This window comes from Lampris incognitus, chromosome 4, assembly GCF_029633865.1.
Source record: "Lampris incognitus isolate fLamInc1 chromosome 4, fLamInc1.hap2, whole genome shotgun sequence".
Lineage (NCBI taxonomy): Eukaryota > Metazoa > Chordata > Actinopteri > Lampriformes > Lampridae > Lampris > Lampris incognitus.
The window spans coordinates 26,992,110-27,008,203 of NC_079214.1; positions in this window are offsets into that span (position 1 = coordinate 26,992,110).

The window sequence follows — 16,094 nt, forward strand, 5'->3', positions numbered from 1 at the left end:
GCGCCAGGTGCTCTTCAGCTGACGGACTGGCCACTAATATGTCGTCGAGATAAACGAACACGAAAGCAAGGTCACGCAACACCGAGTCCATCAGCCTCTGAAAGGTTTGCGCTGTCCCCTTCAAGCCAAAGGGCATGCGCATGAACTCAAAAAGCCCAAATGGGGTGATCACTGCGGTCTTGGGCACGTCCTCTGCGCGCACGGGAACCTGATGATAGCCGCGCACCAGGTCCACCTTAGAGAAAATAGTGGTACCTGCCAGCCGTATGGAAAAGTCCTGTATGTGTGGGATGGGATGGCGGTCATTGGCGGTGACGTTGCTCAGGCAGCGAAAATCGCCGCAAGGCCGCCACGACCCATCCGCCTTGGGCACCATGTGAAGCGGCGAGGCCCACGGGCTGTTGGAACGCCTCACTATACCCAGACGCTCCATGATGGCGAACTCCTCCTTAGCTGTAGCCAATTTTACCGCGTCGAGGCGCCGCGCGCGCGCAAAAACTGGCGGTCCCACAGTGGGAATGAAGTGTTCTACCCCGTGTTTAGTAACCGCGGTGGAAAAGGCAGGCGTAGTCACCGATGGAAAATCCGCCAGCAAACGCTGAAAAACATCCCCTAATGCTAAAAAGTTAGCGTGTGTTAACGGCCCGGCTCCCCCTGTCTCGCACGGAAAAGTGGCGAAAGACACAGCGTCAATTAAACGGCGGTTTGCAACATCAACAAGCAGACTGTTGTGACTTCTCTTATGTGCTCGATCCAATACACCACACAGACCATTAGCACACAGAAAATCCGCGCCGATAATAGGAACAGTAATGGCGGCGACTACAAAGTCACACTCAAAATGGCGCCCGTGGAAGCAAACAGTCACCAACCCTGTGCCAAACGTCGCAATGGACGAACCGTTAGCTGCACTTAACTGTGGGCCGCCGCCTTCGGCCGACCTGTCTGTCTTAGCAGGAGGGAGTAGGCTCTTTTGCCAGCCTGAGTCCACCAGAAACCGTCTTCCTGACATCGTGTCCTTAATGAAGAGCAGCTCACTACGTCCACCAGCGCCCACAGCTGCTACTGAGCGCTGGCCCTGGAGTTTCCTGCCGCCTCAAACGTGCACGGAGGGACGCAGCGCTTCGCCTTGCCGCCTTGCCGCTGGTGGAAAAAACAGAGGCCGCTCTCCGGGCAGTCACTCCAGCCACCACTGCCGGGTCCGCGTACTCCGACGCCGGCTGCAGAGGCTCCGATGCCACACTCTGCACAGAGAACCGTCTGGTAGCTAGCAGGACCCGATCGGCCTCCTCAGCCAAACCTTGGCAGCCACCAGCGGCCAGACACGGGGAGTTAGCCAAAGCCGCGCGCACAGGAGACGGAAGCTAGCGCAGGAAAACATGCGGGAAAAGGAATCCGCCTTCGTCCGAGCCTAGCAGCGACAGCGTATTGTCCATGAGATCCACAGCCGTCCCTGTTATGTCTGCACACATCGACAGTGCTGCATTTGATTTGGTGCTGTTCTATTGTGCTGGGATCGATTGGTGATGCCTGCGGGCTCTGGGTTTTTTGATCGGGTCTGCCTTTGATGCTGGGTCAGTCTAAATTAAGAATGCCACGGAGAGGTTGTGTCGAGCGACAGCACTGTGTCCTGAAGTGATTTAAAAAATACAATATTGGCGACGAGGATGGCTGATATCTCTCTCCCACCACCTGCCCCCTTCCTGGCGTTACCTGGCGAGCCTCCGGTACCATGGACTCGCTGGCTACATAGTTTTGAAAATTACATCATCGCCTCAGGGCTCGACGACGTGAGCCAGGCTAGGAAGACGGCTTTGTTGCTACACTGCTTGGGAGCAGAGGGTCATCGTGTGCTCGGGACTCTGGGGAACGTCACAAGCTTTGACGAAGCTGTGGGACTTATGAGCACCCATTTCGCTGCTCCACAGAGTGCCCTCCTTCGGCGATTTATATTCCGTCAGCGACACCAACTGCCTGGTGAGTCTGTGCGGCAGTAAGTAGCTAATTTGCGAGGGCTAGCTAGCTCATGCAAGTTTGGCGCGCTTCAGGACGAGATGGTTCGCGACCAGCTAATCGAACACACCAACAACGCAAAGGTGCGTGAGACTCTCCTGCTGGAAAAAGACGATCTGCTGCTGTCCAGAGCAATTACCATCGCACTACAGGTTGAGGGAGCAGCTGAGTGTGCTGCTATGCTAAATACACAGTTAGTGGCCACCTCCAGTCAAGCTGCCAACGACTCCTCCCTCTACTCACGGCTGCCCCTCGGGACGCAACCCAGCCAGAGCGAGGCGGGCGCCGACTCCACCGGGGACGTCTTGCAACTGCAACGACGGCGTTCTCGGCCCCGCCCTCAACAGTCCTGTGGTAACTGTGGGTCTCGGTCTCATGTTTCAAGGGCTCAGAACTGCCCTGCCCGTGGCCAGAAATGCCGTAGCTGCGGTAAGCACAATCACTTTGCCAACGTCTGTCGATCTTCCCCGGCTGGGTCAGAGGGCCACACCCCCCAGTCTTCAACCGACGTCATTCACAAGTTGAGCTCTGGGCCAGTGTCATTCAAATCATGCACAGTCAACATTAATGATGTGTGCATCCCCCTGCTGTTGGACACCGGTGCAAGTGTGTCTCTCCTGAATGTTGATACCTACAGTCAATTTTTCGGTTCACTGCCACTGTCCGCACCCTCAGCTGTCCTCTGTGGGTATGGTGACTCCAAAATCGATCTGGTTGGCTCTCTCCATGTGGCTGTCCGCTATGGAACCAAGCTGGTGCCCAATGCAGTTTTTCATGTGGCACGCCGTGGGGCCAACCTGATGGGCCTGGACCTGTTCTCCGCTCTGGGGTTCTCCCTCTTAGACACAAGGGGGGCAGCAATCCTGACTGTTGCCACACCTTGGCAGCAGAAGTGGCCATCGCTGTTTGTGGGGCTGGGCTGCCTCTCCGCCTTCGCCCATCAACCTCTCCTCAACCCTGCTGTGAAATCTGTCATCCAACCACTGCGCCGCATCCCGTTGGCTCTCCATGATGGGGTCTCCGCCGAGCTGCAACAACTGCTGGAAGCTGGCATCATTGAACCGGTGGACGCGTCACCTTGGGTCTCAAACCTCGTGGTGGCTAAGAAGAAGTCGGGGGGCCTGCGTGTCTGCGTCGATCTACGTGCAGTAAATAAGGCAGTGGTCCCTGATAAGTATCCACTGCCCACCTCAGAAGAACTCACTGCTCAGTTCTATGGCTCTGAGGTGTTATCCAAGCTCGACCTCAGACAGGGGTACTTACAGGTGCCCCTCCACCTCAGCAGCCGAAACCTCACAGCCTTTGTGACACATGCAGGAGTGTTTCGCTACACCAGGATGCCTTTCGGTCTCAGCTCCGCCCCTAGCTGCTTCCAGAAAATCATGGTCTCCGTGCGGGCTGGCATACTGGGCGTGGCCATTTATCTGGACGATGTAGTGGTACACGGACCCACCAGTGAAATCCACGACAAGCGCCTCAACATGGTCTTCGCAGCCCTGTCCAAGCACAAGCTAACTCTCAATGCTGAGAAATGTGTCCTCTCTGTGCCAGCCATCGACTTCGTGGGGTTCCGGCTGTCAGCGAGCGGTGTAACTCCACTACAATCCAACGTGGACGCCATTCAGGCCATCCCTGAGCCCAGCTCGGCCGCCCAGGTCGCCTCCTTCCTGGGTATGACAAGTTACTACCTGAGGTTTCTTCCCCAGTACTCTGCGACCACAGACCCCCTGCGCCAGCTGCTGCGTAAGGACGAGCCATGGGTGTGGTCAAAGGCATGCAGTGACGCTGTGCGTGATCTCAAGACTCAACTGACTTCACCACCAGTGTTGGCTCACTTCGACATCTCCAGCTCCACCTTTGTGACCTGTGACGCATCAGCCACAGCGATAGGGGCTGTGCTGTCTCAAACCCAGAACGGTGTGGAGAAGCCCATTGCCTTCGCCTCCCGTGCCCTCAACCTGACCGAGCAGCGGTACTCCGTGGGTGAGCGTGAGGCGTTAGCCTGTATCTGGGCTTGTGAAAGGTGGCACCTCTACCTCTATGGCCGCTCCTTCACCCTCAGGACAGATCACCAGGCCCTGACAGCGCTGCTGTCCACATCTGGGACAGGCCACAAACCCCTGAGGCTGCACCGCTGGTCTGACCGCCTTCGCCAGTACAACTTCAGCCTGCAGTTCACCCCAGGCAGAGACAATGTTGTCGCTGACCTGCTCTCTCGCTCTGTCTCCACCCCAGCTCCACAGACGGATACTGACTGTGTGGAAAAGGACATTGTCCAAATGCTACACACACCCCTCCAGGCCACTGTCTCTCTGCAGGAGCTGAGGGCAGCCTCCGAACAGGACCCTGTCCTCCCCCAGCTCCGCACCTACATCCAGAACGGCTGGCCTCACAAGGTCCCAGAGGAGCTGGCTGCGTTCGCCCGAGTCAGACAGGAGCTCTCCTGCTGGAACGACACCTGCGTGGCACGTGGGTTTTGCACAGTGGTCCCAGCTGCTCTCCGTGCACCTGTTTTGAATACGGCGCATGAAGGCCACCTGGGCATTGTGAAACTGAAACAGCGCTGCCGAGACCTGGTGTGGTGGCCGGGGATAGACAGAGATATTGAGGCTCTGGTGAAGGACTGTTCTGCCTGCCTTGTGAGTGGCAAGACTGGCCACCAGGCTCCCCCACCCCTGCAACCTCTCGCCTGGCCCTCTCAGCCCTGGGAACACCTACAGTTGGACATTTGTGGTGAGATCCATGGAGTTCCCCACCACCAACGCTTCATGGTGGTCGCCTACGATCTACACTCAAAATGGCCTGAACTCACCACTTCCGGCACTGTGACCTCACAGATCATCATCGACTTCCTGGACTCTCTTTTCTCTCGCTGGGGCCTCCCAAAGACCATCACCACTGACAACGGCCCTCAGCTGGTCTCTGCTGAGTTCGCTGCTTATCTCGAAAGCAAGGGCATCCGTCATATACGCACTGCGTACTACCACCCCCAGGCCAATGGCAGCGTTGAACGTTTCCACCAGTCACTGAAGAACGGCCTCAGAGCACACATGGCCCAAGGGTGCTCTTTCATGCAGGCCATCCGTCACACTCTGCTGCACTATCGGACCACACAGCACTCGACCACAGGCGTCTCCCCAGCCTCTCTCATGCTAGGACGGGAACTGTGCATGCCCCTTGACAGGCTCCGCCCCTCCACACCTCAGGCACCTCCCTCTGGGGTCAGAGCCTCAGTCACTCGTCAGCAGACGCGGATGAAGCAACGGTTTGACCAGTCAAAACGAACCAGGGTGCCAGACATCAATGTGTCAGACTGGGTCAGGGTCCGCAGGCCCCACAGGGACAATAAAATGGCTTCATACTGGTCCTCTCCTCTCCAAGTCACCCGTCAGCTGGGCCCACCACTTACCTCCTCAGCGATGGCACTCGGTGGCACTCCAGTCGTCTACGGAAGGTGTCAGCTCCGCCACACACAGCTGGTGACACAACCATAGCCATTCCCTCAGTATGGCGAGACGCCCCGGGGCTTCATGCAGCTCCTACACGGGCCCCAGACATTCCTGGGCCTCAGCTCCCCCTGCCTTCTCCCTCCCCACCTCGGCCCGCCCAGCCTCAGGCCGCCCCGCGACCTGTTCGCACACGTTTACGCCCTGGCCACCTAGAGGACTTTGTGTCAACCTTTCATGTTTGAAATCCTGCCGGGGGGGGGGGATGTTATGTCTGCACACATCGACAGTGCTGCATTTGATTTGGTGCTGTTCTATTGTGCTGGGATCGATTGGTGATGCCTGCGGGCTCTGGGTTTTTTGATCGGGTCTGCCTTTGATGCTGGGTCAGTCTGCATACAGAATGCCACGGAGAGGTTGTGTCGAGCGACAGCGCTGTGTCCTGAAGTGATTTAAAAAATACAATAGTCCCGTCGCCCAAACCGGATAGGGAAAGGATTCTATCTGCCCTCTCTGCGGCAGATAGGCTGTACCTCCGGAGCAGAAGATGTTTGAGGGCGACGTATTTACCGTGTTGCGGAGGGGCGCGCAACAGCTGCATGGCCCGGCGTGTGGACTGCTGGTCCAGCGCAGCGACGACCAAATAGTATCTGGAGTCGTCCGCGGAGATTCCACGCAGATGGAACAGCGCCTCGACATGCTTGAACCACGAAGCCGGGTCGCTCTGCCAGAACTCTGGGAGCTTCATAGCCGCGGCGAGAACGGCCGGCTGTGAGAGTTGGGGCGGCGTGGCCGAAGTGGATTCACACTCCTCTTCTTCTCCAAACATGTTCAATTCAGGGTCACCAATGTGAAAGGATGAGGAAAAACACAGCAAACCAAGGCGAGTTTGATGTTTATTCCTCTACTCCAAAAACCAACTGCAGCAGGAACAACCCTGCACCTGTAACGGGGGCAGTCCTATGCTGTTCTATGCTGGTCAGCCTGCTGCATGCCCGTCACTCTCATCATTAGCTCTGCGTTGTGTTCTAGTTGGGTGGGGCCCCAGGTGTTGTGGGGGCCCTCAGTCTCTCATCATCATCATCATCATCATCATGATCAAGGAAGGAGGGGGGACACACAGGACTCTATTTGGCCCACCTTGCCATTTATTTTGGTTTCAAACCCTTCGACAAACGTCCAGTCCTCCAGCGGGAGCGGTGTTTCTTACGGACGTGGGGGTCGAAGTTCAACCACTGCCCGGACTTCACTCGTGTGCGTTAGAAGGAGAAACCGTCCACGGGACTCCGATGTAAGAAAGGATAAACAAGTATTTTATCCCACAGCTTGCAGTATCTTCTTACAGGGATACTCAAGGTTACGTTCTCCTCAACCAGCAAAACTGTCCCACGGTAAGAAATACGTGTGGCTCGGCTCGATTGCTGCTTGAGACTCCTCCCACAAAACAAAAATGGCCTCTCCCGCGTTCCCTCTTCCGTGTACCCACAAGACCTCTCTCTTAAAGCGACAGTACATGTATATGACGGTCGTTGGAAAACATACATAAAAGTAAATAATGACATAAAATAAAATGTAGTAAACACAAATAACAGCACACAGACAGGATTTGGTGATATTTCATACTCAAACAAAATAAAATAAAAACATTAATTTTAACCTGGTTACACACCGGCGAGCCCGGGAACGTAAACCACGCCCCCAGCTCACAGTCCTGCTGGGTGAGAGACATAGCCCCTAGTGTCCGCCACAATATCTCCATTTTGAAGTTTAAGAAAAGATGAACAAAGGCATTTGTTTCTCAATGCAGTAAGTTCAAACTGATAGATAGTGGAACAAACAAGTCTATAATGTGACTGTTTTGTTTTTTGTTCTGTGGAGAAAGGGGGATGTAGTATATGGGTTTGAAGATATTGTAGCGAATTCGGGGGCCAACGCAACCACAGGAACTGCCGCGGCCGGGAAGCGAACTTGTATCGCCCGCACCGCAGGAGACATCGCTAATCGCTAGACTAAAGGGTCAGAACCGCCAGCCAGCGTGTCTACTTACCCATGCACGTTACACTACCCCCCTCCTTCGGGAAGCGCGTCCCCGCGCTTAAGCATATCAGCTCCTTCACGCCTCAGGGCGCATACGCTTCCGATGGCCTTACGGTCGCTCCATCCCACTTCTGACACTAATGTAGCGAATTCGGGGGACAACGCAACCACAGGAACTGTCGCGGCCGGGAAGCGAACTTGTATCACCCGCACCGCAGGAGACATCGCTAACCGCTAGACTAAAGGGTCAGACCCGCCAGCCAGCGGCCAGCGTGTCTACTAATCCATGCACGTTACAATATACACGGAGTAATACGGTGGTGAGCCTATACTATAGGTAATACGACGAAAGGCCAGTAGGCGTGCTCTCAGGCGGATGTACGTAAGTAGAACTGAAGTCAGTTAGGATACGCATACACGGTTGTTGTTCTTTGTTCCTGAATACAGTTCATAAAAAGGACTACCCGCCAGTATCCTCATCAGTATAAACCACAACACTATTTTTTACTCAAATCGCCACGGGTTTAGGATCCATTAACAGTGGTCGTCAATTGCTACTGTTAACACAATTTATGTCCACTCCTATCAAATCCCCACGTGTTTAGTATCCATTAACATTGGTCGTCAGTAGCTACTGTTAACACTGCCCACTCCTATCCTTTACCCAAATCGCCACGGGTTTAGGATCCATTAACAGTGGCCACCAGTTGCTACTATTAACACTCAGTATTCCACTTCACAATTGACCCGAGTCTGTCTTTCCTTTCATTTATACATGTCAAGGGCTTGGGAAGTTTGTCTGGAGAGATTACATAAAAGCAAAGTCAAAGAGAGACACAATATGTGATATATTTATTTAGTTAAGCCGCTTGCACTTTATTTGCCTTCATTATTTTATGTCTGTGAATGTTCTCATTCATCCAGGTCACGGCTATCCAAAGGAGTTGAATCAAGTGCAACTGGATATATACCAGGAGTTGAATCAAGTGCAACTGGATATATACCAAGTCCAGTTGCACTTGATTCAACTCCTTTGGATACTTCATTATTTTAGTTTTTTGTTTTCTGTCCGAAACCCATGAGGGGGAAGGATGAAGATTTTGTAGGTTTCTTATTTAATAAGAAAATGTCTCTCTCGCTCGCCCCCCCCCCTCTCGCTCTCTCTCTCTCTCTCTCCAACGCTCTCACCCTGAATATGCAATAAGAAAAATCTTCTTGATGAGTCTGTTGTTTACCTTTTTTATTATTTGTTAACTGGGTAAACTTGCTGATTGCTACAATATTTACTGAAATACTGTACTTGCATTTGGAAAGGTACACTTAATTTGCAAAGACTACAGAATGGTACAAAAGGAGCCAGCTAACCTGCATCAAGATCACATCATAGAGTTGTGCAAGAGGAGACATAAACCTACATCAAACCGTATCACTAATGAAAATAATATATTATGGGTACATTGGTAGACAGTTTAATTAATAGTATTTGGTAGACAGTGTAATTGTCCATGGTGGGAATGTGTGTGAATTGGTTACAAGAAAATGATTAGTCTAGTATCCTATGGACATAACATCCTCTTACACTTTGTAAGAGTTGCATGGACTCCTGTATAATTAGTCAAATGAGATATGTCAGACAAGCAAATTGAACAGCTGTGTTGTCTGTCTACTGTGGGTTACTGCATTAGCCAGTTAACTTATGATTCAACAAAACCACTGACGTTACTGATACTGGTATCCAGCACAACTAGCAAACGTTAGGTATATCAATGGCAGACTAGCGTTAGCTGGCTAACAAGTTCACTTTTTGCAATCAATATAAACATTTAGGTAACGTTATTAGGATATCCAAAGTAACATTAATTAGCTAGTTAGCTAGCTAGCTAATATAACACAAATCATTAACATTGTTAGCTAACGTTAGTTTGCAATCACTGGTTGTTGTTAGCTAGCTAGCCAACACAGCGATAATCGCGTTGTTAGCTAGCTAAAAGGTATCAATTTGCAATTGATACACTAGTGCTGGCTAATCTTAGTTAGCAATCGCTAATTACTAAGAAGTTACTGCAGCTGGTTAGCTAGCCAGTTAATACAGCTAGCTAGGTCTGATCCAGCTTTTTATCTCGTACGTTGCCACGAAGTCCTGCAACATGATCTTTTTACTGGCAGAACTTTAGCTACCTAAAATTGCGACAAGGAGGCCTTAGCCAGGAAAATATTTACTCCGAGAAGATTGTGCCGTGACACCAGAATGACTGAAGCTAAGCTAGCAACAGCCTCGGACAAAGCTAGCATGAGTGAACACGACTACACAGATGGATGCAACAACCGCCATAGGCGAATTTCCGAAATGCAGAGAGGCAAGGGAAGGCTTATTATTATTCATAAAGAAGCGCTACCTGATTGGCTGGTGAAACGTTGCCGCTCTAACGTTCGCGTTGCTCCTGTCAAAGCACGTGATTCCTTCGTTGCCCTGACAATGCTTGGCTAGTCAGCTACGTTAGCTAGCATAAGTTATAACCGAGCTTCGCCCATCACATCAATATACTATATATACTTATCAAAACAACTACTTGTCCTATTTCTATATATTGTAGCGAATTCGGGGGACAACGCAATCACAGGAACTGCCGCGGCCGGGAAGCGAACCCGTATCGCCCGCACCGCAGGAGACATCGCTAACCGCTAGACTAAAGAGTAAGACCCGCCAGCCAGCGGCCAGCGTGTCTACTAATCCATGCACGTTACACTATACGCGGAGTAATACGGTGGTGAGCCTATACTATAGGTAATACGACGAAAGGCCAGTAGGCGTGCTCTCAGGCGGATGTACGTAAGTAGAACTGAAGTCAGTTAGGATACGCATACACGGTTGTTGTTCTTTGTTCCTGAATACAGTTCATAAAAAGGACTACCCGCCAGTCTCCTCATCAGTATAAACCACAACACTATTTTTTACTCAAATCGCCACGGGTTTAGGATCCATTAACAGTGGTCGTCAATTGCTACTGTTAACACAATTTATGCCCACTCCTATCAAATCCCCACGAGTTTAGTATCCATTAACATTGGTCGTCAGTAGCTACTGTTAACACTGCCCACTCCTATCCTTTACCCAAATCGCCACGGGTTTAGGATCCATTAACAGTGGCCACCAGTTGCTACTATTAACACTCAGTATTCCACTTCACAATTGACCCAAGTCTGTCTTTCCTTTCATTTATACATGTCAAGGGCTTGGGAAGTTTGTCTGGAGAGATTACATAAAAGCAAAGTCAAAGAGAGACACAATATGTGACATATTTATTTAGTTAAGCCGCTTGCACTTTATTTGCCTTCATTATTTTATGTCTGTGAATGTTCTCATTCATCCAGGTCACGGCTATCCAAAGGAGTTGAATCAAGTGCAACTGGATATATACCAGGAGTTGAATCAAGTGCAACTGGATATATACCAAGTCCAGTTGCACTTGATTCAACTCCTTTGGATACTTCATTATTTTAGTTTTTTGTTTTCTGCCCGAAACCCATGAGGGGGAAGGATGAAGATTTTGTAGGTTTCTTATTTAATAAGAAAATGTCTCTCTCGCTCCCCCCCCCCTCTCTCGCTCTCTCTCTCTCCACGCTCTCACCCTGAATATGCAATAAGAAAAATCATCTTGATGAGTCTGTTGTTTACCTTTTTTATTATTTGTTAACTGGGTAAACTTGCTGATTGCTACAATATTTATTGACATACTGTACTTGCATTTGGAAAAGTACATTTAATTTGCAAAGACTACAGAATGGTACAAAAGGAGCCAGCTAACCTGCATCAAGATCACATCATAGAGTTGTGCAAGAGGAGACATAAACCTACATCAAACCGTATCACTAATGAAAATAATATATTATGGGTATTTTGGTAGACAGTTTAATTAATAGTATTTGGTAGACAGTGTAATTGTCCATGGTGGGAATGTGTATGAATTGGTTACAAGAAAATGATTAGTCTAGTATGCTATGGACATAACATCCTCTTACACTTTGTAAGAGTTGCATGGACTCCTGTATAATTAGTCAAATGAGATATGTCAGACAAGCAAATTGAACAGCTGTGTTGTCTGTCTACTGTGGGTTACTGCATTAGCCAGCTAACTTATGATTCAACAAAACCACTGACGTTACTGATACTGGTATCCAGCACAACTAGCAAACGTTAGGTATATCAATGGCAGACTAGCGTTAGCTGGCTAACAAGTTCACTTTTTGCAATCAATATAAATGTTTAGGTAACGTTATTAGGATATCCAAAGTAACATTAATTAGCTAGTTAGCTAGCTAGCTAACATAACACAAATCATTAACATTGTTAGCTAACGTTAGTTTGCAATCACTGATTGTTGTTAGCTAGCTAGTTAGCCAACATAGCGATAATCGCGTTGTTAGCTAGCTAAAAGGTAATCAATTTGCAATTGATACACTAGTGCTAGCTAATCTTAGTTAGCAATCGCTAATTACTAAGAAGTTACTGCAGCTGGCTAGTTAGCCAGTTAATACAGCTAGCTAGGTCCCAATTGTTCAAACGACTGAGTGTTTATATAGTCTCTGGTGCGTTGGAATGGGCCATCTTGTGTTAAGTCTTGTAACTCACCATGAGAGTCTTTTACCCAAAACTCAGCTGCGGCTGCCTCTTCATAAACAGCTGCCTCTTTTAATGCTGCTGTGGCTTCCTTCTGCTGCCTTAAAACATGAAGATCTGCTTTGATCTTTGCCTTTTGCGTCATCATTGCTGCCTCCTTCTCTGCCATAGGATACCTTTATCTTAGCTGCCTCTGCTTTGGCTTTAGCCCTTGTGGCAGCAGCACTGTGGTATGACCGTGACGTTGAAGAGGATTTGCGAGAGCTGGAGACTGACGCTCGAGACCTTGTATGCAGGCTCATCTGAGATGGACGTTCATCAGTAGTTGAGGCTTGAGTTGACCTACGAGTTGCTTCTGAGGGAGGAAACCCCACCTGCAGGTCTGGTGGAAGTTCACTAGCGTTGCCGGGAACCTGAGACGCCAGCTGTGGTTGAGAGAGGCGTTCCTTGTTCTTGCTGCGGGCCCCGGAGTCCATCTGTAGGTGAGCCTGGCGTTCGTCGTTTTTGTTGCTGAGGGCCCCAGATTCCATGTGCGGGTGAGACAGGACGTCGTCGTTGTTGTGGTTCAGGGTCTCCGTCTGCAGTTGAGACTGGCGTTCACCGTTGCTGCTCAAGGTGGCTCATCTTCACAGCATTACGTGATGGAATGCAGAGTGCTGATTACAGTTATTTTGCAGTCTTCTCCCGCTGGGTGGTTATCATTTTACAATTCTGTCCTCGGCACATGAGTTCTGTGCAGTGCCTAGACAGATAGCTAACACGAATGAGGGACAAAGCTTTCCACTGGAGTAGTTTAATCACTCGTTGCAATTTTGTAAAACTGAAACACACAAAGCACAATGTGAACACATTAAAATAAGAATATTAAACAATTGTTACCTCAATTAACATGTTTCTTTTACAGGTACTCTCACCAGGATCAACATTCACAAAGGTAAGTACAATCCAAATTTCAACATAACAAACTTTTCCTATGTAACAATAAACTATAGCTCTATTAATAGAGAACTTCCTTCCAGTTTCAAATAATGATGGGTAAGTATATGGTAGGTAAACTACAGAGCACACAAAACAGAACAATGAATGTGATGCACAGCTATCAGCAAGTAATGTCAGGCTACCATGCACGAGGCTAGGCTAACGGTATATAGCTTAACACACACACACACACACACACACACACACACACACACACACACACACACACACACACACACACACACACACACACACACACACACACACACAATAACCGACGTAACGTTAAACACTCATAGAAACCCATGATTTAACTTTTCCCATAACACACATTCATTTCTAACTTAAACACGAAATAACACCATATTTACTGATAGATCTTCTCTACGGGACACAAAAACAACTGTAGAGCACATCCATTAACGTTACTTTTGTTTTCAAGCGAACTCATACTGAAAGGAAATGCCGTTATGACAACATGGGCTGGCACCGCATCACTTCCTTGCAGGAGCAATAACCCTTCCGCCAGTAGGTGGCACTATAGTTTCAAAATACTAATAACAGAAATGACAGGAGTCAGCACAAACACATTTATGAAAAGTCAACTTATTCAACTTTATTGTTGGGGACAATGGTGCAAGTATTCAGACCCTTTACTTGAATATGTATACATGTTTGATTGATATTACGGGTGCATTCATTTGAATGGTGCAGTTAAAGGCTGAGCTTAACATCAGCACACATCACATTTTTAAATTATAGCTGGACATTGGTTTGTCAGTGCACAACAGACAGTGACAATCTTATCTAAAAATGGGACTGCCTCACGTTCACATGGAAGTATCATGTTGATGGATATGGTTCCTGTTAAGATTTTATACTTCTGACAACCATTTCCGATGACCCTTTCAACGTAGATTCTCAGTCTGTCTGTTGTGTGTCTTCTTTTATTACAATTTTAGCGATAAAAAAGAAAGCGAATGAAAGGAAAATGCTCCGAGTACAGCGTTTACCACAAATATACCACAACAGCGTTTACCACAGAAATACCAGAAACATGGCGGCTGACTCAGAGCGCGCTTGTGTGTGACGTCATCTGTCAAAGACCTATATAAACGGTTAGTTAAAGTTAGGTAACGTTATTAGGATATCCAAAGTAACATTAATGTTAGCTAGCTAGCTAACGTTAGCTAGCATTAGCTAATGTTGTTAGCTGTCTAGCTAGCTAACATAACGCAAATCATTAACATTGTCAGCTAATGCTAGTTTGCAATTGCTGATTGTTGTTAGCTATGTAGCTAACGTAACGATAATCACGTTGTTAGCTAGCTAAAAAGTAATCTGAAACCGATACACTAGTGTTAGCTAACCTTAGTTAGCAATCGCTAATTACTAAGAAGTTACTGCAGCTGGCTAGCTAGCCAGTTAATACAGCTAGCTAGAGCATCTGATCTATCTTTTTATCTCGTATGTTGCTGCGAAGTCCCGCAATGTGATCTTTTTAAACTGGCAGAACATTAGCTACCTAAAAATGCGACAAGGTGGCCTTAGCCAGGAAAATAATTACCCCGAGAAGATCGTGCCGTGACACCGGAATGACTGAAGCTAAGCTAGCAACAGCCTCGGACAAAGCTAGCATGAGTGAACACATCTACGCACAGATGGATGTAACAACCGCCGGAGGCGAATTTCCAAAATGCAGGGTGGCAGGGTTTTAGTTGAATTGTTCAGCGATTCTGGTGTTCATACGCAGTGCTAGACCGAAATAAATGCTAACTTTACGGAAGAATAAATACACAGTTGGGCGTCAGTTCTCCTCTTACCGGAATCAACGTAGAAAGAGAAACGTTATTGACAGATGCACATTGTTATTGTAACGGGGGCAGTCCTATGCTGTTCTATGCTGGTCAGCCTGCTGCATGCCCGTCACTCTCATCATTAGCTCTGCGTTGTGTTCTAGTTGGGTGGGGCCCCAGGTGTTGTGGGGGCCCTCAGTCTCTCATCATCATCATCATCATCATCATGATCAAGGAAGGAGGGGGGACACACAGGACTCTATTTGGCCCACCTTGCCATTTATTTTGGTTTCAAACCCTTCGACAAACGTCCAGTCCTCCAGCGGGAGCGGTGTTTCTTACGGACGTGGGGGTCGAAGTTCAACCACTGCCCGGACTTCACTCGTGTGCGTTAGAAGGAGAAACCGTCCACGGGACTCCGATGTAAGAAAGGATAAACAAGTATTTTATCCCACAGCTTGCAGTATCTTCTTACAGGGATACTCAAGGTTACGTTCTCCTCAACCAGCAAAACTGTCCTACGGTAAGAAATACGTGTGGCTCGGCTCGATTGCTGCTTGAGACTCCTCCCACAAAACAAAAATGGCCTCTCCCGCGTTCCCTCTTCCGTGTACCCACAAGACCTCTCTCTTAAAGCGACAGTACATGTATATGACGGTCGTTGGAAAACATACATAAAAGTAAATAATGACATAAAATAAAATGTAGTAAACACAAATAACAGCACACAGACAGGATTTGGTGATATTTCATACTCAAACAAAATAAAATAAAAACATTAATTTTAACCTGGTTACATTATATACGCACAGACCACATGTCAATCTCGGCGCATTTCATTGGCTGTTATCATTGTCTATCTTACAGTATCCGTATGTACTCATGAAGTTTGCCCGTGTTAATACAAAAATAGAGATTTACTTCTACAATTGAGAGCACACATTTCATTTATATCAACACCCCCACTTGCTCTCATGTTGTTCATCTTAACTCAAAACATCATAAGATTTTCTACCTCGCATCATGTAACCTTTCACTTGCATGGTTACTCTCCAAACAAACTTTGCAAACTTAATCAACTTAATTTTTGTTGCAGGTTTTGTCATCACATCTGCTACCATCTGGTCTGTTGGGCAACACTCCAGACTTATTTTTCCGTCATTCACAGTTGACCTTACAAAGTGATACTTTATGGCAACGTGCTTA